Here is a 22,891-nt window from a genome sequence, read left to right on the forward strand (position 1 = left end):
TCCAGAGAACCACCCAGGAATTAACTCATTGTTCTAAAGCTCACAATAGGTCTGCAGCCCACTCTTCTTTTCCTGTTCTTTTGCTGCCTTTTGTTTTGGTTTGGGGGCCACAGCCAACAGTGCTCAAGTGTTGCTCCTGGCTCTGCGCTCAGGAATCACTCCTGGTAGACTTCGGGGCCCTACAGGATGCCCGGGATTGAACCTGGGCTAGCCACCTTCAAGGCAAGTGCCCCGCACGTTGTACTCTCTCCCCAGCCCTCTTCCCTGTCCTTTCCCTCCTCGTAACCAGGCAGAAAATGCAGTTGCTCTGAGAATATGAGTTTTCCACCTTCCACCTTGCAGGTATGCTGTCATAGAGATCTGTGCTGGCCTGGCACTGTGCTTTTTCTTTGGCGGGCCCTCGAGTGTGATGGAGCAGAACCAGATCTTCATGGTTACAACTTGGCGTGGCAGCCGGGAGCAGAGTCCTCTATAACAAGCCAACAGCAGAGCAGGAAACTTCTAGGTAACCCCCCATTTGACCACATTGCCCTGGGGACTGGTCTATCTTTCCTGGCCTGTGCCAGTGGTGCTCACACCCTCTCTGCAGGTCACAGAAATGGTCCATGGGCTTACATCTATGGACCATGTGTGGAACCTTTCTGTGCCTGTATCACTGTCATCCCGTTGTTCATCGATTTACTCGAACAGGCTCCCAATAACGTCTCCATTCGTCCCAGCCCTGAGATTTTAGTAGACTCTTCTTACTCTCGGGTCGGCCATGTGGCCGTATTCAATATGCCAAACACAGTAACAACAAGTCTCATGATGGAGATGTTACTGGGCCCGCTCGAGCAAATCGATGAGCAACGGGAGGACCGTGACCGTGACCGTGACCTCCTTACTCTGTGCCTGTAAACAGGGAAAAGTCACCTTGGATGTACACCCGAGAAACTCCCGTCCCTTCTATCTGAGCCCCTTTATCCCTGGGGATTTGGGGAAATTCTGTGGGACACATTATCGGAGTGGAAATAATAATGGACTTTACCCAAATCTGACCATTGACCATTTTGTGTGGTCACTTATTTCTATTATGTCCCAAGAAAAGTGGTGCACCGTGAAGGGAGAGTTCTGGTTCCAAATCATCCTGACCACTTGCGAGAACTCACAGAGGTGAAAGTCGGGTTAGAGTGCGAAGCAGAAACAATTGTGCTCAGATCCGGTTTAACGAGTTCACAAGCAGGACAAACTGCACCATTGTTGGATATCAACACCGTGTGTAACCTGACCACAGCTAGAGTGGGAGTGCTCCCCGCCCTTGCCCTCACCCCAGCCCTTTGGAGAGGCGACCGCTTCCTTATCCGTGTACCGGCTTTTCTCTGGGTTGTGTCTTCTATGGTCGGATTTTCAGGCTTGTCTGAATCTGAGAGTTTAGGGAGGTTTCTCTTGTCACATTTGTCTTTTAGCTTTAGATGTTGTCGGATCTAGGCTCTGTCTTTGCCATTACTGAGGGAAAAGTCAAAAGCGCCAAATATATATGAGGTTTGACAGTATGTTTCGGCTCCAAGAGAGAGAAGACATAGATAAAACTGGGAAAATGTTGACTCTTTCCTTTTGTCCTGCCTTATGGTAAGGAAATTTGGGATGACAACTAAGTTCAATTTCTGACTTTCTAACTCCCAATTATAACAATGGCGTTCTCATGCAAAAGGACTGACCACATTTATTAGAAGTAAACTTAATCTGGTACGCATGCTGCCCGAGCCCATGTGCTGATGTACCCACATGACCAAACACATGTGGTGTCCAAGCACATGTGTCGCTCGCATCTCTGCTCTTGAGATGTGTACTGGAGTTCTCTCTGCCTTTGGAGAAGCCTGCATTTTCTCTTGAGAGGAAGAAGAAGGAGGAGGAGGAGGAAAAGGAGGAGGAGGAGGAAGAGGAAAAGGAGGAGGAGGAGGAGGAGGAGGAGGAGGAGGAGGAGGAGGAGGAGGGAAGAAGGAGGAACAGGAGCAGGAGTTGGAGGAGGAGCAGGAGGAGAGAAAGAAAATAAGGAAGGAAGGAAGGAAGGAAGGAAGGAAGGAAGGAAGGAAGGAAGGAAGGAAGGAAGGAGAGAGAAAGAGAGAAAGAGAAAGAAAGAAAGAAAGAAAGAAAGAAAGAAAGAAAGAGAGAGAGAGAGAGAGAGAAAGAAAGAGAGAGAGAGAGAGAAAAGAGAAAGACTATTCCTAGGAGGAGGAGGAGGAAGAGGAGGAAGAGGAGGAGGAGGAGGAGGGAAGAAGGAGGAACAGGAGCAGGAGTTGGAGGAGGAGCAGGAGGAGAGAAAGAAAATAAGGAAAGAAGGAAGGAAGGAAGGAAGGAAGGAAGGAAGGAAGGAAAGAAGGAGGGAGGGAGGGAGGGAAGGAAGGAGAGAGAGAAAGAAAGAAAGAAAGAAAGAAAGAAAGAAAGAAAGAAAGAAAGAAAGAGAGAAAAGAGAAAGACTATTCCTATAATTAGATCAGCAGTGATATGGAAAGAAAAATGTGTTTGATCTTTTCATGTCTGGGTCGGCTTCTGAAGCACATGGCAGCTCCAGATCATTGCATGCTTGATAAGCTGACCGAGTGCTTGCTTTTTGTCCGTCCACCGGCCCCCACAGACAGAGAGTATCTTCCGTTCTTGGATTTCCTAAGGAACCGGCTTAAGTGCGTCCTAACAGGAGCCAAGGTGAGGGACATGTGTACGCAGCAGTTCATTAAGATCAATGCCAAGGTCCACACTGATAGAACACAAGTGGCAGGTTTTATGGATGCCATCAGTATTGATAAGATGGGAGAGAATTTCCAGCTAATCTCTGACATTAAAGGACGCTTTGCTGTTCATGGCTCTACTCCTGGGGAGGCAACAGGTCAGCTGTGCAAGGTGAGGGGGTTTTCTGTGTCCACCAAAGGCACCTCTCAGCGATGCTGATGCTGCACCATTTACTACCCAGATACCCGCGCTAAGGCGGATGATTCAGATTTGGGAGACTGGCAAGATTATGGATTTCATCAATTTTTTTTCTTTTTGTGTCACACCCGGCGATGCTCAGGGCTGACTCCTGACTCTGCACTCAGGAATCATCCTGGCAGTGCTCAGGGGCCCCTATGGGATGCTGGGAATCAAACCCGGGTCGGCTGCACTCAAGGCAAACGCCCTACCCACTGTGCTATCGCTCCAGCCCCTCCATCAAATTTGATACTGGTAAACTGTGCCTGGTGACTGGAGGTGTTAACTAGGGAAGAACTGGTGTGTTCACAACAGAAAGAGGCACCCTGGCACTGCCGATGGCTTCCATGTGAAGATGCCAACAGCAACAGCCTCGCCACTCACCTCTCCAGCGTTCCCGTGACTGCCAAGGCCACGAACAGTGGAATTCTCTTCCCCAAGGAAAAGGCATTGCTGAAGAGACAAAAGGTTGGCAGTCAAGCAGAACACTGGGCCAAAAAGACATTTTTAAGGGACAATGTTGGATGATGAAGGGTTCTATGCTTAAATGCAGCATTTTTTTTAAAAGTGTGTTTCAGTAACCTGCCTTTTTGGATTCCATCCTTAATTTTTTTTTTAATTTTTCTTGTAAACTAGAAAGAATCTTGAGGGTTTTTTTTTTCTGAGATCTGGCAGTGACTTTCCTTTTTCATTTGTTTTTATGTGGGAGCCCCATCTCATGATGCTCAGGGCTTACTTTGGCAGAGCTCAGGGAACTGTATGGGGTTCTGGGGAATCAAATCCAGGTTGGTCACAGGTAAGGCAAGCACCTTACCCGCTATACTATAGCCTTGGCCCCTGACTGGAACTTTCTGTGATTTTCATTGATCATATCTCCAGCTAATATCTCCAATTTATTTTTTTTCTAGTTGACTTGCACTGATTCGTTGTTCACACGGCTCTCTTCTAACGCCCCCACGAACTGGAGATGAAGAGTATCCAGGGAGCAGAGATGACCACTGATGACCATGCTTCCTCTGGAGGCCTAAAGCATCAGGACACTGTGAGCCTGGTACATCCCTAGCAACTCTCATCATCTGAAGATGCTTTCACACACACACACAAGCTGCATAACTCTCTTCTGGGTTCCAAGTTTACTTCCGTGTTTCACAAAGGTTCTTCTTCTGTGGAAGATTTTGGCCCGACCCCTTCCATGGGCTGACCTGTCTTCAGACGGGGAGCTGGTTCCGAGAAACAACCGGGCTGGTTCTCTGAACAGCTGTGACTGACTGAACCATGTAGCATCGCTACAGTGAAACAGGATGCAGGGAACTGCTGGACTCTGGGTGGGAGACACCAGATCTAGATGATAGTGGGACAATGGCTTCCTGCTGGTCCTCACACAATGAGTGACAGCAGAGCACCCCACATACCAACACTCTAGTCACAGCATTTTTTTAAATGTATTTATTTCACAATCACAAATCACAAATAATCCTGTTAATCGTCGATTGCCTCAAGCAGGCCCCAGTAACGTCTCCTTCATCCTAGCTCTGAGATTATATTCAAAGCTCTTGAGGAGAATGAGACCCATCATTGTTACTGGTATTTGGCATATTGGGTACGCCATGGGGAGTTTGCCAGACTCTGCCGTGTGGGCAGGCTACATTCGGTAGCCTGCCAGTTTGTCCAAAGTAGGAATGAGATAATAAGATGTCATAAAAAGATGTCGGCCGCGCGGTTCTGGGAGCTGGTTTTTATAGTCTCTGAGTCTTGGCCATTGATGGGATTACACGGTGCCAGGGGGCCAGTTGATGGCTGTGACCCCCACCTATTGGAATTTGGAGGATCTGGGTGGAGGATGCTCGGCCCCAATCCGAGTAGGCTTGGAGATCTCAGCCCCGGAATCCGTGTGACTTTGTCCCTCTGCCAGTACCTTCATGTGTGCGGAGAGTGGTCTCAGCATGGTGGTGGCTGGTCCTGGAGGTCTTTGGCTGCCGGAGCCCTGGTTGGGGCGGGGAGGAAAGTTCAACCTGCTCCCCTCCAAGGGGCCCCGGCGGTGAGGACAGTCAGGCGCGGGGGCAGGAGACTAATTATTTAATAGTAGAACATTTTATTTATTTATTTATTTATTTATTGTAATGAATCACCTTGAGATACAGTTACAGACTTACAAACTTTCGTGATTACAGTTCAGTCAAACAATGTTCAAGCACCCATCCCTCCACCAGTTCCCATTCTCTACCACCAATGTTCCCAGTATCCCTCCCGCCACCCCCACCCCATCTTCCCCCTGCCTCTGTTGCAAGCACATTCCCTCTTACTCTCTCTCTCCTCTTGGGTGTTGTGGTTCGCAATACAGGTAGTAAGTGGCCAATCATGTTCAGTCCTAGTGTACTCTCAGCACACGTCTCCCATCCTGAGCAAGCTCCCTAAGTATCATTTACTTAGTGGTCCCTTCTCTATCTCAGCTATCTTTTTGTCACAGTTTTTATGAACAGGTCTGTGCTCACTCCACACCATCAGAAAGCCCCTCTCGTCCCCTTCAGCAGTGGAAGCAGCCCGGAAGGGAACTAGTGGACGCAATGGTTGCTGATGGAAAACCTACGGCAGCCAAGGTGCAGGGAAAACCCAAAGGGCCAGTGTTGGGGTCTTAGCAGCTAACCTGAGACTTTGACCACATCCCCTGCCCCTGGAAGCAAGAGCCCGAGAGAGGACCTGGTTACAAAGATCCAGGGGGCCGGCTCCAGCACTCCCCATACATTGGCACTCTGGTTGAGGGAGGGACATGACTGCACTCACCTACCCATATCAATAACCCTGTCCTAAGAGCAGGATAGGTAAATCAGAAGCATGCTGTGTGAGGGAAATATGCTGTACTGGGATTGCCCCATCCCCAGGGGTAGGGGCCAATAAACGGAGATCTGCTTGACCAGCAGACTTCCCCACTCTGCGGCTTTCTTTCTTGGCGGCCAGGAAGCTGGTGCACAGAGGGCCAGGGCAGAGGCTTCTCCCTACCCATTCCCTCCCCTTTAGGGAGTAAGTCCGGTGACTTGGGGGGGTAGGGGGTTCATACTCCAGTTTGTCGGGGTCGACTGGCCAGGCCCCGACAGGCCAGGAGACGCAGGGTTTGGAACCACAGTTGCAGTGGGGGCAGGAACAGCAGAGGGGCAAACCCCAAAAGGTGAGAAGCTCCTCAGGAGAGCAAAAAAACCCCCCTGACATAGATGACCCCAGCTTATATAGGCCGGCCCCCACCCCTACCCCTTTGCTCTCCGAGTGGGTGAGAAGTGGCTGGCCCCCAGCCAGCCAGAGAGCATAAGGGATGAACAAATTTTATTAGCTGGCCGCTTCCTCTTCACTTCCTCTGGAACGTTTCTCAGGAAAATTTCAAGGGAGACATTGTATTATTGTATTCTCTCTCTCTCTCTCTCTCTCTCTCTCCTCTCTCCTTCTCTCTCTTTCTCTCTCTCCTCTCTCCTCTTTCTCTCCTCTTTCTCTCTTTATCTCTCCTTCTCTCTTCTCCTCTCCTCTCCTCTCCTCTCCTCTCCTCTCTTCTCTTCTCTCTCTCTCTCTCTGGATTCATTCCTGGTGGGGCCCAGGACATATTGTTGACTGGGATCAGATTCATGTCAGCTGCAGGCAAGGCAAGTGACCAACCCACTATATTCTGTACTGTCTCTTTGGCCCCCTTCTTCCCTCATTTTAGAAATAATAGAGAAGGCCAGTCAAATGCCCTGTGCCTCTAGGGCAATAGTAAAAGTGAGGACCCCAGCACAGAGTTTGTGACATCTAGGGAAGGGGATAGAGATTAGGATAAAGGAGACTAAAGCTGGAGGAGGATAATTAGAAGAATGGTGAAAGTTTGCATTAAAAAACCACTGAGAGGCAGAGACTGACACCGCATGATCTCTCTCATATGTGCAGAGAAAATGGAAACAAAGAACAGGAGGCTGGTACCCAGTGGGAAAGATGCCACCTGAGGGTCTGGGGGAGGAAAGAAAGGGGGTAGCATCTACGGTGGGGGGAAGGGATCAACCCGGAAGAGGAGATGGTGCTGAGAGCTGTGTTCCCTAGGAGACCCTCTCAGCAACTGTACTGTGAACCACAGTGCAAAACCATATATATTTTAAAGAGTGGCCCTTGTAGTCGATTGCCTCGAGCAGGCCCCAGTAACGTCTCTTTCATCCTAGCACTGAGATTATATTCAGGGCTCTTTAGGAGAATGAGACCCATCATTGTTACTGGTATTTGGCATATTTAGTAGGCCACGGGGAGTTTGCCAGACTCTGCCCTGTGGGCAGGCTACATTCGACAGCCTGCAAGTTTGTCCAAAGTAGGAATGAGATAATAAGATGTCGCGCGGCCGCGAATGCGGCCGCGTGGTTCCGGGATCTGTATTTTATAGTCTCTGAGTCTTGGCCGCTGATGGGATTACACGGCCCTTGTAGAAGCAGACTGGTGGATGGGAGGCAAAAACTGGTAAAGGGATTGGTGTTGAAACCCAATCGTGAATAACTTTGTCATCTCATGGTGACTAAAAAAACTTTTAAAATAAAAACAAATCCTTCTGACAGGTCCTGGAGAGATGGCTCAAAGCGTTGAGGCACGTGCTTTGTGTGTGTGTGTGTGTGTGTGTGTGTGTGTGTGTGTGTGTGTGTGAGTGCAAGGCGCAGGAAGGGGGTGAGGGGAATCCCCAGAACCACATATGGTCCCATGAGCACTATCAGGAATGAGTGACCCCTGAGCACAGAACCAGGAGTAGCTGCACCAGGTGTGCCCTGAAGAACAGAAGGGAAAAGAAACCAATCACAGGTCTGGGAGAGAAGTCAGAGGGTAGGAGATTTGTCTGCTACCTGCCTGCCTACTCTGAGGTGTCCAGGTCCTCTGAACCACCATCAGGGGGTCCGGTCAGGTCCTGAGCACCCCTGGGCTGAGTATGGCCCGGCGTTCACCTGGCTCCATGAGCACTGCTGGGGATATGCCCCTTCACACTAAGAGACCATTCAGTTGTCACTGTCACTGTCCTCCCATTGTTCATCGATTTGCTCAAGCGGGCCCAGTAACGTCTCCATTGGAGACTTTGTTGTTTCTGTGTTTGGCATATCGAATACGTCACGGGGAGCTTGCCAGGCTCTGCCGTGTGGGCGAGATACTCTCGGTAGCTTGCCGGGCTCTCCGAGAGGGGCGGAGGAATCGAACTTGGGTCGGCCATGTTGGCTGCGTGCAAGGCAAATGCCCTACCGCTGTGTATCATTCAGTTAGAGGGACTTTTTCTTCCTCCAACTATTTTTTATCAGTTTATCCCCAGTAATATTCAACTTTACATAACAACTTTCCCCCAAATGTTTCTCCAATTTTAGAAGAATTATTACATTATTGTCATAGTCATTTTTTAAAATAAATTCACTGTTTGTGTTGGACAATAGCAACTTTTAACTTGGATGACATCACTAAATCAAGTCTTCAGAACTTACCAGAAATGGGTAAATCCACTTATGTCTAGTAGAAATACTGCATATACCCAACACACACACACACACACACACACACTCACACACACACACACACACACACACACACACACACACCCATGCATGAACGAAAGGTGCTAGTGGCTTGGTGATCCAGGGGTGGTTTCATGATGTGTAATTCTCTAATGGTACAATCAATCACACAGCAAAATATATTCCTGATTAGAAAACTTGTCATAGAGATTGATTGTCTGCTTCCCATCCTTACAGTAGTCACATTTAGGAAAACAAAAACTTTAAACAAATTTAAAAGACCACATATATCTCTGAGTTTTATAAACATATGGACAAGCAGTACCAAACAGGCACAAGTTTCCTCTGGTTTGTTTTGTTTGGGGCCAGAGCCAGCGGTTGCAGGAGAGTTCTGGGGATCAACCCAGGGTCCTGCCTACAAAGCGCACGCTCTAGCCCTTCGATTCGTCTCGCTGGCCTGACACTACATTTGCAGTATGATTTAGGGTCTTATGCTCTCAAGCTCTCAAGGCTAGAGCAAAGTAAAAGTGGATTAAGGGCCAGAGAGATCATTTACTGGGTTGGAGTGCCTGCTCTGCATACGAGAGCTGTGTGTTAAATCCCCAAGCATCTCTGGGAGTGACCGCCATGCTCCAAGACAGGACTGGCCCCTGAGCACCACTAAATGCGCCCTTCACCAAAGATGTAACAGATTAATAGTGTAGAAGAACAGCGTCCAGAGAGATAGTACAGTAGGTAGGGCACTTTGCCAACCCGGGTTCAATTCCCAGCAGCCATATGGTCCCCTGAGCACCACTCCTGGATCATTCCTGAGTCATGAACCAGGAGTAACTCCTGAACATCACCAGTGTGCCCCCCACAAAAAAATAGTGTAAAGGAACAGTTAAGGACCAGAGAGATAGTTAAGAGTTTAGGTTTTGCCTTGTACCTCACTGACCCTGGGTTGAATCCCTGGTATACTACATATGAACCCCCAAGACCCACCAGGAGTAGGTCTTGCACCCCAAGCCAAAAATAGCAACGTAAATCTCTCAATTAGTTCATCAACTAAATAAAATGAACAGTCAAGGACCGGAAATATGGCTCAAAGGGTTAGATCACATGCTTAATGTGCAGAATTTGAGACGCCACGTGAAGCAACCCCTGAGCACTGAGTGGGAGGAAGCCCCCCTCAGGCTGTGGCCAAAAAATGACAATCAGATTTATTCCAGACTCAGACTTGGGGTCTTTATTTCTGCCAGTTCACAAACTAAGTGGGAAGAGGTCAGAGATATAGTATGGGGCTAAACCACATGTTTTGTGTTTGTTTCCCAACACCACATGGTCCCCCGAGCATCACCCCTAGGAGGAGCCTCTGGGTGTCCTGAGCACAGCTGCAGAGTCCCTAAAAGATCCACAAACAGATCTCCACACAAAAATGAGCAGGGCCAAATGGGGAGTGCGGGGGTTCAGATGTAAGATGCGGGTTCAGGTGTAAGATGTGGGTTCAGGTGTAAGATGCGGGTTCAGGTGTAAGATGCAGGTTCAGGTGTAAGATGCAGGTTCAGGTGTAAGATGTGAGTTCAGATGTAAAATGTGGGTTCAGGTGTTAAGATGCATGCCTTGTATACAGTTGGCTGGACCTTGGTCCCTAGCGCCACAGGGTCTTGGCGGTCCTCGAGCACTGCACAGGGTTGGCCTGGGGAATCCCTGCACACCAGTGTCCGAGCATCCCTACGTCTTTGAGTCTTTGTATTGAATAGCCAGGAACCCCTCCCCACCCCCACCCACTAAAATAGTTCAAGTTTGCCTTCAAATAATGGATTGTTATCACCGTCCTGTAGTATTTAGTGCTAAAGTTCGCTCCTGTATATTGGAACCCAGAGCAACTTGCTGACAACAGCTCAAAAGAAAACAGTCTGCCGATTAATTAGTAGGCTCAATGTACTCTGGACTCTGTTAAAAGTCTCTTCAACTCCCATGGTGACTGCTAGAGCACAGTCCTGGGCTTTACAGTGCGACGTCTATTGCTCTGCATCTCTTTCCTCGCCTCATCAAGCCAGAGTTTAGTTGTCTAAAGCTTGATGCAGAGGCTGGCACCGGACACTTGCCAGGATGACTTCGATGCTCTGGTTATTTCCACTCTTCTTTTTGCTTGGGGACCACATCTGGCAATCCTCAGAGATTAATTCAATCAATACTCAGATTAATTCCAGCTTGGTGCTTTGGGGTTGCTCCTGGCAGGGCTCGGGGATGAAATTCAAAGCACATGCTCCAACCCTTCAGATATTTGCCTGACTCATGTTTCCACTATTTTCTTATTTGGTTGAGTTTTAGCTTGACTTCGTTTTGGTTTGGGGGCCACACCAACCTCTGTGCTCAGGGCTACTCCTAGTTCTGTGCTCACAGATGGAGCTCAAGGGACTCTAAAAAGCCAAAGATCAAACTCAGGCCTTCTGTATGCAGAGTATGCACTTAGCCCAATAAGCATTCGCTCCTGTCCCCCACTATTTTTTTAATATGGTTGTTCACAAACATTTATTACATTCAATATCTAACACCAAACCCACCACCATTACACCTTGCCATCACCATTATTTCGAATTTTACCACCACCACCCAAGCCTGCCCAAAGGGCAGATCCTAAATAATTTATTTTGTATTGCTTAAGAGTAATCTGCTGAAAATGATTCCAAAAGTTTTTCTTAGAGAAAAGTATATGAAGATTGTTGTATCTCACCTTGGAACTGTTAAGCCCTTGTATAAGAGATTACTAACATGTTACAAGTTGAGATTTGTGTGCAAATATATATATATATATATATACATATATATATATGATCAAGATCAGTTGTATTCTACTTTACACCCTATCCAATGTGGCATGCTACTCCTTGTCCATCAGTAGTGTAGAGAATGAAATATCATGCGGCAACTCCAGGAATCCCAAAATTTTAAATAGGGTAATAGAGATGGGGTTAAATTTTTAGCTGGATGGTGACTCTGGGGTCCAGAGGCATTTCTACAGCTTGTGACTCTCTTCCAAGGTTTATTTGTGAGTCTCTGGACCATTAATGAGCTTATATGGTGCCAGAGGCAGTTCGTGGCATGACTGCCAGGCTCCCTGAAGCACAGGGAGAAGGGGGAGGGGCTCATTCCCCACTCTGAGATCCTGGAGATTTCCGTTACAAAATCCACAAATCTGAGGTTCTTTTTTTTTTTTTAGAAGATTCATTCCCCCCACACCATTCGTCTAGTTAGTTAAAAAACAATATCTTTTCATCATGCTTACATTTAAGTCCATCAGATATTATTCTCCCTAAAACAGAACTAATAACAATTTGGGCGGCACTTCAACATAAATACAAAGAAAACTGGTAACACAATGTGCCTATGAGTCAACAATCAAGATGATCATATTGGGGCTGGAGAGAGAGTTCAACACGCTGGAGCACACGGTTTGCATGCAAGAGACCTGAGTTTCATCCCCAGAACCACATGATCCCTCTAACACAGGAAAGAGTATGGCCTGCAGGGAACCCAGCCATATTTTCAGCAGTCCCTAATTCCTCTCTGAATCCTTCTACTCTGAATTTAATATTACCTCCCCCTGACTTTGGGTGAGGGGTGTCCTCACACATAGTGGTACTCAGGGTTTACTCCTGCTCTGCACTCAGGGATCGATCCTGGAAGTCTCAGGGAACAATATGTGGTACCAGAGCTCAAACCTGGGTTGGTCACATGCAAGGCAAATATCCTACCTGCTGTACTATCACTACCAATCCCTTAATTCAATATTTTGTAAAGTATATAAATATTTTATTTCCTCAGTGAAGATATTATTTTTTATGAACACTGATTTTGAATTCTTTATTTTAAGTATGATAATATATACATATATGTGTTTTTTTAAGAGATCTGGTGCCCTGATTTGAATATCATGGAGTATCATGGGGAAATGGTGATTTTCTCTGAAAGAAAAGAACTTAAATCTAGAGAAAGCCCTTTCCTGCAACTAGAAAAGGCATACCTTAATAGTCTGCTGTGGGCTGGAGAGATAATACGGCAGATAAGGTGCTTGCCTTGCATGTGGCTGTCCTGGGTTCAATCTCCAGCATCAGGTGATCCCCTGAGCCTGCCAGGAGTAATTCCTGAGTGCAGAGCCAAAAGTAAGCACTGAGTAGTTCTGAGTGTGCCCCCTGGCCCCCAAAAGAGTCTATTATTAGAGATATTAACAAAAGATGGGAGAGAGAGTGCAGGATTCATGGCTCTTGTCTTGTACATGGCTGACACATTTAATCCCCAGCACCACTAATGGTCCCTGGGCACTAACAGAAGTGAATGAATTTAAGAGATTATCATCTCGCTTATTGCTGTCTGACGTCTCAACCTAGTTAATGTTGCTCTTATCTGCCATTACGAAAGTGCACCACTGGGGCAGGAATGATAATACAGCGGGCAGGGTGCTTGCCTTGCACACAGCTGATCCAGGGTCAGTCCCCAGCACCCCATATGGTCACCCATGCCCTGAGCACTGTCTGTGTGTCCTAGAAATAAACACAAAGGTGCATCTTTGGGGTCAAGGAGACATCACTGCTGCTGGTTGGTGCCTGCTGTTAGCCTGAGAATGAACCACCCACGTCCGTCTCTCTAGTTCTCCTCTTGTCCCCATACCACCTGGATGCCCTGCCCACGTTCTCTAAACAGTGTCAGAGTCAGTGAGGTCACAGGTTTCTTACTGGTGAGTCAGATTCTAGTCACTCTTCTAGAAAATCTACTCTAGTCACCCTCCTCAGTATTCCTCACGTCTCTTGAGCAACATACTGACACCCCCTCCCATCAGATTTATTACTTCTCATGACTATGCATCATTCCATGAATTCCCTTAAGCTATTTTTTTTGTTCTTATGAGACTTAGCAATTAAGCTAAAGATCATGAGGGTCTGGGAAGGGCTCAGCAGGAGAGTACTTGCCATGCATGTGTGAGGTTCTTAATTCAATTCAGGGAGTGAGGGGAGAAAGAAAGAAAGAAAGAAAGAAAGAAAGAAAGAAAGAAAGAAAGAAAGAAAGAAAGAAAGAAAGAAAGAAAGAAAGAAAGGAAGGAAGGAAACAGAGAGAGAGAGGAAGGAAGGAAGGAAGGAAGGAAGGAAGGAAGGAAGGAAGGAAGGAAGGAAGGAAGGAAGGCAGGCCAGCAGGCTATTCATTCTTTCCATTCTCAAGGATGTTCTTTTTTTTTTTAATAATTTATTTTTTATTGAATCACTGTGGGAAAAGTTACAGAGCTTTCGGGTTTAGGTCTCAGTCATGTAAATATCAAACACATTTCCCTTTACCAATACTTATTTTTAACCGCGAACCCCAATAGAATCCCACCTCCCACCCCTCCCAGTTCCTGTGAGGCAGATGAGTTCTAGTTAATACTCTATCTACTTTGACTAGATACATTGTTTCGATAGAAGATGCACAATTATTGTTTAGAGTTTACGACCCCCCCCCCAATCAGATATGCTGAAACAGCGTTGTGAAATGATTTGCTTTCTACAGCTGGGTTTAAGAATAAAATGATGTTGCGAGGCCGCAATAGCGGCCGCCCGGTTTTGAATTTCTGCTATTTTACTTATTAACCCTGGAAGTATTTCTATTAAAAGTTAGATAGTTAAGAGATTGGTTTCTGTGCTCTGGAGTCGTGGCCATGCTGGAGAGCCGCTCGTGGGGGGCAGCTGGTGACCTCGGTGGGGCGTGAAGGACGGCCCAGAACGCCCCCCTTCCCATGAGGCCCCTGCCGCCCCCCACCCCCGGCTCAAACCTGCTGTCCACAAGGCTCCCGTGCAGCCGCCATCTTTCTTTCCAGAGAGGAGCGGGCAAAGGAGCAACACCCTTTCCCCTCCGGGCAGGCATGCTGGCGAGGTTTAACACATAGTCCATTTGCTTTTCTGCTCCAAGCGGGTGGCTCTCTGTGCTAAGTCCTTCTCAAGGATGTTCTTATTTCCAGTTCTGGTGAGTCAATATGTCTCACCCCGTACACTATATGAGATATTTTCAAGTAATTTTACGGAAAAGTCCACTCATTCGTCAAGTAAATATGGAGTGCATACTATCCATGCCAGGCATTTTAATATATCTTGAAGGTTTACAGAATTAAAATGTCCAGTGTAAGGTGACAAAAGGACAATTTTGTCACCTTAAAAGTGGCCCAGAATAACAGGAAAACCAAGAAGAATCCACTTCTACCTTTTTCAGTTCACTTTCCATTCCGTTTTCAGATTCATCATTCTGCAAATGAGCATCAATGTACTTACTTTAGTTTAATCTCATTTTTTCCCGATTCTGGGGAAGCAGGGAAGGGAGAGGCAGAACAGGGCATCAAACTTAGGGCCTCATACATGCTAGCATGTGCTCTGCCACTTGAGCCATCTTGCAGGCTCTTAGTAACTTGTGTTTTTAGTGGTTTTTTTTTTTATTTTTTAAGTACCAGAGGTCAAACCAAGAAGCCTAGGTTTAACCCTTTTCCTCACACATACAAAACATGCTCTCAGCCATTGTGCTATCTCTCCCACCAGAGATTTATGTCTTTAATGTTTATGTCTCCAATTCTATTACAGATTCCTTTAGAACAAACGCTGTATTTATTTTGCTATCCATTGTACCTTCAGTAGTAGCTGCCGTGAGGTTTGATTGAAAGCAGATATTCAATAGTTGTAAATTCATGAATACAATAAAAATATAAGGCAGAATCCCTGTTCTTCAAGAACTTAGAATCTTTTTTTTTTTTTGGGATGTCTTTGGGGGGTGTTTTGTGCCATGCTGAGGAGTGGTCAGGGCCTACTCTGGAAGTGAACCTCAGGCCTCCAGCATGCAAAGCACATGCAATTGAGCAAACACGTAGAATCTTTTTGAGCAAAGACACAAACTCAGGAAGCGCCTCACAATGGCAGGATCAATAATTAAGAACTAAGCTCATTTTGTTCCCCAAACACTGAACGGCACTTTGGATCTAGGCACTCACGCAGGGAATGAAAGCAGGAGCCTGGTTCTATCTCGGCGGCTGAGAGGCCCTGCAGTACTAACATCAGAGCCCAAGTTGAATCTCTGGTTCACCCACGTGTGAGGAGCCTGATCTGGTCAGCTCTGTCATCTGTGACCCGGATGTTGAAAATAATTTGAGGCTCTCAAAGCCAGAAAGGGTGCGTGGGCTCTGGCAATGATGCGTGGAAGCACCACAGAGACCCAGCCAGCATCACTACCATCACTATGGACGACACTGAGAGTGTGGACCCCATGAACACACGTGCCGGCTCCACCATGAAGAGAGTACGGATCTCAGTGAGCACTGCCGCCCCGAGCCACTCTGCTGCACAGTCCCACAGCACCTCAGGCAGGTGAGGAGCAGCCACCAGCCACCACAGCAGCGACAGCCAGAGGAAGGGGGGCGGGAATCAGTGAGGTAAACAAGGAGTGATTCCAAGGCCACATGCAACAGGGTCGAGGAGAAGGCTACTCTTTGCGTGCTGAACCCCATATTTCATCCCTGGCACAACATGGCCCTTGAACAGCAGAGTAAACGCTTTAGCAGGCTGTGCACCTCCCCCATGGAAGTAACGAACAAGATGAGTAATTCGATGGGTTGGGGTTGGTAGAGCAAATGGTAGAGCAAATGCTTTGGAAGTATAAGGCCTTGTTTTCAGTCCCGCAGTACTGCAAACTATACATTAAAATATTTGGAGGGGCGGTGTTAGATTCAAGGGTACAGTGGGCAGGGCATTTGCCTTGCATGTGGGCAGCCCGGCTTCCATCCCAAGCACCCACATGGTCCCCCGAGCACCATTAGGAGTGATTTCTTTTCTTTTCTTTTCTTTTTTGGGTCACACCCAGCAATGCACAGGGGTTAATTCTGGCTCTGCACTCAGGAATTACTCCTGGTGGTGCTTGGGGGACCATATGGGATGCTGGGAATTGAACCCGGGTCTGGCGCATGCAAGGCAAACGCCCTACTCACTGTGCTATCTTTCCAGCCCCTAGGACTAATTTCTTAATCCAGAGTCAGGAGTAATCCCTGAGCGTCGTTGAGTGTGCCCTCCCCCCCGCCCCCACCAACACACATACACACACATACACAGACCACCAAAAATATGTATTTTTGTTTTAATCTTCACCTCCATTTGGTGCAGTAGGATGAGCAGGAGTAGTATTGGTCACGAGACTAGCCCTGGGCTCTCAGAGATGAGAGGCTGGGACACGGCTGACAGGGCTGGCACAAACACACTTTATATGCCGGAGCTTGGCTGTGACCCTGGGCACTGCAGGATCCCCCAAGCAAAGCCAAGAGTAGCCCCTCGGTGTGACCTCCCCAAAATTAAACAGGAAAAAAAACCCTCAAATTGGGAGAGAGAGTGCAGAGGTAAGGCACTTGCCTATCATGGTGTGTCCCCAGTTCAATTCCCAGCATCCCCTCTGGTTCCCCCAGCACCATCAGGATGATCCCTGAGCACAGAACAAAGAATCAACCCTGAGCGTGGTTCAAAAACAAAAGGAAAAAAAGACAGAGGCCCCAGAGAGTCAATCCATCTCATCACCTTCTGAGGTAAACAATGATAACACTCTCATTCGACACCAGCACTGCCCACCATGATGTTAACTCTCCAACCTCTAGAACTCTGAAGTCAATGTTTCTGGTTAATAATTTCCCTAGTTCGTGGTGTTTTTGTTATAGCAGACTAAGTTGACTAAGACAAGGACATAGGAAAATAAAGTTTGGGGGAAAAGAATGTGATCTTGACCGGAAGTGGAGAAAAGAAAATAGAAGACTAGGTAGAGAAGACAGACTTTTCAGGGTTTTTTCCCCTTCTGGCCACAGCCTGCAGTGCCCAGGGCTTACTCCTGGCTCTGGGTCAGGGATTACTCCTGGGAGCTCAGGGGACCATACGGGGTGCCATGGCTTGAAGCCAGTCAGCTGCATGAAAGACAAGTGCTCTACCCACTGTCCTATCTCTTTGATCCCATTCCCCAGTAGTTTTTATAAGGTGAAAAGGGTTCTGGGGGACCAGGGGGGCAAAAGTGTCAGAAAAACATACCCCTACATACCTACTTGGTGAAATTTGTATAACAAGATGGTATCTATTGATTTAAAATAGCAAAATGTGAATAAAACAGCTATAGTCCCAAGCACTTCCTGAAATTGTTGTTTGGAAACTACTAATGTGGAAACATCTTTGCAGTCTGCTTCAAAAGGCAGGTGCTTCAGAACATTTCCTGTGCTTATGAATTAAACATGCATTTAGTCTATTCATGTTTATGAAAGCACATGTTTGCATTTGCTTTCTTCTCACTTCATTTACTTATCTATTTTGATATATTAGTTGTATGAAATGGGTTTCCAGAAATGGAAATCCAATTTATGGCATTTCATCTCTAGGAGATAAGGATTTGGTTGACTAAAACCTTTGAGAACTGTGAAAATTCTGGGCATGAATATTTCATCTAAACTCCTGCAGTAAGAAACTGAACTAAACTTTAAATCAGCTCTAAAGAAGGTGACTGAGCAGCTCTAGCTCCTATTTGGTTATTGTCTTGAAAATTCCTGGGTACAAAAATAATTTACTATTCATTCCAACTAACACTGGCATTATAGAACTCTTTGGGGAGTAGCGGCTGGGCACTGGAGTCATACCCAGCAATTGCTTGAGGGCTACTCTTGGTTTAGTACCCACTGGGTGACCAGTTCAGAGAGTTCCTGCATGCAAAGCTTGCACTCTAGCCTTTGAACTGTCTCAACAATCTTGGACCTCCCTTTCTTAAATAATTTACCAGAAAAAAAAAACCCGATATGACTTTAAGCCCTTCCTCTGTGCATATCGCCAACTCAGGATTATGTTTCTCAAGGATCCAAAAATCATTCCTTGAAATGTAATCATCAGAAGCCTAGCAGATAAAATATAGGAGTTAAGGTACTTGCCTTGTATGCAGCTAACCCTGATTGGATCCCTAGCACCACAAATGGTCCCCTGAATACTACCAGGAGTTATCCCTGATCCAGAGCCAAGAGTGAGCCCTGAGCACAGCCAGAGATGACACAAAACCAAACAAAAACCACAAGATGTAATGATCATTCCATCTGTCCCAGTCTCTGTGGAAAGAGTTCCTAACTAGCAGGCAGCCAGTCTAACGGCTTTTCCAGCGACTGACCTTTCGTTTTTTAACTTTCCTCCATGCTTCCCCCCTTCCTTCTTCCTCATCCCCCCTTTACAATGGCTGGCCCCTCCTCAGAGAAGAAAAGGAATGGATCTCAGCTCTTCCAATTGCTGTCATACTTATTGAATAAAACTTGTTTTGTTGCTTTCGTGTCTTGCTTTGTTATCTCTGATACTTTGATCACCAAGAACTAATAAAAGCATAAATCAAAGGTCACCTTGAAATGAGAAATGAGAAGAACTCGTGTTGCAAAGATAAAATAGTTAAGGTCCTCATAAATATATACCGCTCTTCAGCTTGCAGTGGGATTGTCTCCTGATACACCCACCTTAAATGGAAAGCGACATGAATTGGGGCCTGGAGGGATAGTTCAACAGGGTAGAGCAATCTCCTCTGCATGTGGCAGGTCCATTCTATCCCTGGCAACACAGTTTCCCAAACACTGCCAGGAGTGAGCACTGAGCATGCTTTTAGGAGCCTCCCCTGTGCACCTAGCTGGAGCTCTGGCCCCCAAACCAATCAGACCCTGTTCCTTGGGGACCAGAGAGATGGCTCAATGGACTGCAACCCAGCATGTTTTGCATACAGGAGGCCCAGATTCAATCGTATACCAAGTGGTTCCTAAACTCTATAAGGAGGGACCCCTTCATCCCAGCAAGATGTTGGGAGTAGCCCCTGAGCGCCACTGATTATGGCCAAACCTCCCCTCCAAAGTCATGCATTGAAATGCATTTAATACCGCTAACCTCATGAACTTCAGAGCTTAGCCTCGCTTCTTTTAAGCATGCTTAGAGTAAGTACATTAGCTTATAATTGAGCAAAATCATATAACACCGAATTATTTATGCACTTGTTTGGGTTTGGGGGCCACACCTGGCTCAGGGCTTACTGATGTATATGAAATCATCACACTGTAGACCTTATAGTTATACAGTTTAATTTTTCTATTATACTTTAATAAAGTTGAGGGAATTCAGAATGACTTTGTTAGAAGGCACTTCCCTTGCACACAGCCAACCTGAGTTCTGTTCCCGGCACCTCATATGATCCCCTGAGCCTGCAAGGACTAATTCCTGAGTGCAGAGCCAGGAGTAAGCCCTGAGCACTGCTGGGTGCGACTTCAACCCCCCCCCCCCCACACCAAAACAAGATTTGTTGGGACTTGTATTATGGTCAACGTAAATATTCATTCTGGATCACTGGATCATTGTCTAGAATTGGGGGGGGGTTGTTTTGGGTCCACCCCTAGAGGTGACTCAGGAATTACTCCTGGCAGTATTCGGGGGACAATATGGGATGCTGGGGATCAAACCCTGTTCAGCCTCATTCAAGGCAAACACCCTACCTACTATACTGCTGCTCTGGGCCCTAGGGGATTTTTTAAAAGGTATATATTTTAAAATGTGATCTTTGTGGCTTAGAAAAATCTTCACAGGTGGTAGGTCTTGTGGACATTTGGAATCATTGAAAAGCAAACACAAAGACAAGTTTAGATGTGCAAGGAACATACTGGGGAAATATCTCTGGCAGATAAAATAGCAGGAAGGGATATTAAGAAGGGAGAAGCGGGGCTGGAATAGCACAGCTAGTAGGACTAGCAATAGCACAGCTAGTAGGGCGTTTGCCTTGCATGCAGGAGACCCAGGTTTGATTCCCTGCATTCCATATGGTCCCCTGAGCGCTGTCAGGTGTAATTCCTGAGTGCAAAGCCAGAAGAAACCCCTGACCCCACCCTCCAAAAAAAGCTTCCACATGCCATGGACATTTGTTACCTGGGAACGGACAAAGGAAGGAAATTTCCAAATGTTTGGCCAAATGTTTGGCTGCAGAACAAGCAAGAACCTTTGCTAGGATGGAGAGTCCTCGGCTCAAGATCCCTGCTCCAGGAAGCCAGTGTTTCACATGAATGGCCCAAGGTCAGGGGACAAGTCTCTATCCAAGAGTAAGGCCCTGATTTAGTTCCCATCATTGAAAACTAATAGTAACAAAGCATGGTCTATTTGGGGCTACGCATGGCTGGAGCAATAGCACAGCGGGTAGGGCGTTTGCCTTGCATGCAGCTAACCCTGGTTCGAACCCCGACATCCCATAGGGTCCCCTGAGCACCACTAGGAGTAATTCCTGAGTGCAGAGCCAGAAGTAACCCCTGTGCATTGCTGGGTGTGACCCAAAAAAACAAAAACAATAACAAAACAAAACAATGGTCTATAGGAGCAGCCAAGACAGAGGTGGTTGGTCAAAGCCTACAGTTCCCAGAGCGGCTTAAGGAGGTGCTTCCGCATGCCAACCACCCCATCATGAAGGTCACATGAATCAACGTACCCATGGGTATCACATACTCCATGCAACTTTTTGTTTTGGATTTGTTTGGAGATTTTTTTGGCCACAGAGAGGGCGCGAGTGCTCAAGTTTACTCCTGGCTCCGTGCTCAGAGATCACTCCTGGCAAAGTCAGAAAATCATAGGAGATGTTGGGGATAGAACCTGAGTGATAAAGAAAGTGCCCTAACTCTGTCAGTTCTCAGATTCCCACTTTGAAGAAGTAACATAGGTATGACATGCTGCTAAGATAACATTCTCCTTTATGATAACCACCTCTAGCACATTTGCTCAATGTTTGTTGTGCTGTACTTGTAAACCATCATTTTCTATATTCCTTTCCTTAGAAGAACATGTCAAATGCAAAAATGAAAGAAAAGTTTCCTTTGAAATGCTTGCTTTTTACATTAACTCAAATGCTTCATATATTTGATAGAGACACATATTGTATCCCAATTTAAGGAAGTCGACACATCTTCCTGAAACTAACACTCCTCGGTCTAGTATAATTTAATTAAGCATCCCAATGTTTTTCTTGTTTGGACAGTTACTCTTCTTTAGGCTGATCTTATTTGACTTACTAGGTCAGCAGGCTATACAATTCACAAAAATTACACTGTATATTGTAGTGGGCTCTATCCTTTTAGGTTAGACACCTACTGTCTTCCACAGGCATTGCAGACATAGAATAAGTTTCTTATTAGCGGAAAAAACTGTAAATGTTAGTACTGATTGATTCTGTGCAGCTATGTCTTTTCTCCATTTCAAGATACCCATCATTATAGCTAAAAAAGCATAGTAACTTTTTTCGGAGCCCTTAATTTTCTATTAGCAAGCAGGACCAGAGAGATGGCTCGGTGGATTGAAGGTGTGAGCACAGGAGCGCCGCTGGGTGTGGGAAAAGCCCTAAAGAAATCAGAGGGCTTTTAAACCTAAACTTCAGAATATTCCAGTACAGCCCCTCGTGGGGTATGAACCATTGACGGAAAGTTCAGTACCTGAACTAGGTACTGATCTCTGTGTTTTGGGGTCACACCTGGCTGTGCTCGGGGTGACCACATGGAGTGCGCGCCAGAGCCCTGGTCGACCGCGCGCGTCCCCACCCGCCCGGAGTATTGATACCTCTGTTAGCAATGTTTAGGTGCATGCATGTCAGGACACCCTTAGTGCAGGCCACACCCAGACCGCTGCGCAAAAGAGGATCACCCATTAGACAAGTGCGGGGTCCTCAACCGCAGCATCAGAGCGCCCCCAAGCGCCAAGAACCTCCGATAGCGCGGGTAGAGGGGTCAGCGCATCTCTTGCGCGGCCCTGGGCGAAGCGCGCGGTGGGCAGTGCGCCGGCCTAGGCCCCGCCCATGGCTCTGCCCGGGCCCGCCTCCTCTCTCGGCCTAGGCCCCGCCCCTCGCTCTGCCCCGGCCCGTTTCCTTATTCGGCCGAGGCCCCGCCCCTCGGCCTCCTCCCTCGGCCTAGGCCCCGCCCTTCACTCGCTCCAAGACCGCCTCCTCCTTCGGTGTAGGCTCCGCGCCCTCCCTCTACCCAGGCCCAACCCCCTTCTTCGACCTAGGCCACACCCCCTCTCTGCGTAGGCCCCGCCTCCTTCCTCTGTCTAGGCTACCTGCCCAAGCCCTCCTCCTTCCTCCCGCCCCTCGCTCTGCCCAGGCTTTCTGCTAGTCTCGGCCTAGGCCACGCCTCCTGGCTCGGCCCAGGCCCGCCTCCTTCGTGGACCTAGGCTCCGCCTCCTCCTCGTCATTGGTCATGCCTCTCGCCCCGCCCAGACCGGCCTCCTCCCTCTGCCTGCTAGGCCCCGCCCCTCGTTCAGCCCGGGCCCGCCTTCTTCCTCTGCCTTTGTCCCCGCCCTTCTCCCCGCCCAGACCCACCTTCTTCCGCTCCTCCTAGGCCCCGCCCCCGCCTGGCCCAGGCCCCGCCCCCGGCGCCCCCCTTAAGGCTCCGGCCGGACGTGCCCCGCCCCCGCCGT

General features: G+C 47.5%; 1 pseudogene; it reads left to right on the plus strand.

The window, feature by feature from the left end:
- Nucleotides 1-2,538: 2,538 nt before the first annotated feature.
- Nucleotides 2,539-22,812, plus strand: LOC130020546 (40S ribosomal protein S4-like; annotated as a pseudogene).
- The last annotated feature ends 79 nt before the right edge of the window (nt 22,813-22,891 follow it).

The sequence above is a fragment of the Sorex fumeus genome, unplaced genomic scaffold (genome assembly GCF_029834395.1).
Source record: "Sorex fumeus unplaced genomic scaffold, SorFum_2.1 ptg000013l, whole genome shotgun sequence".
NCBI lineage: Eukaryota > Metazoa > Chordata > Mammalia > Eulipotyphla > Soricidae > Sorex > Sorex fumeus.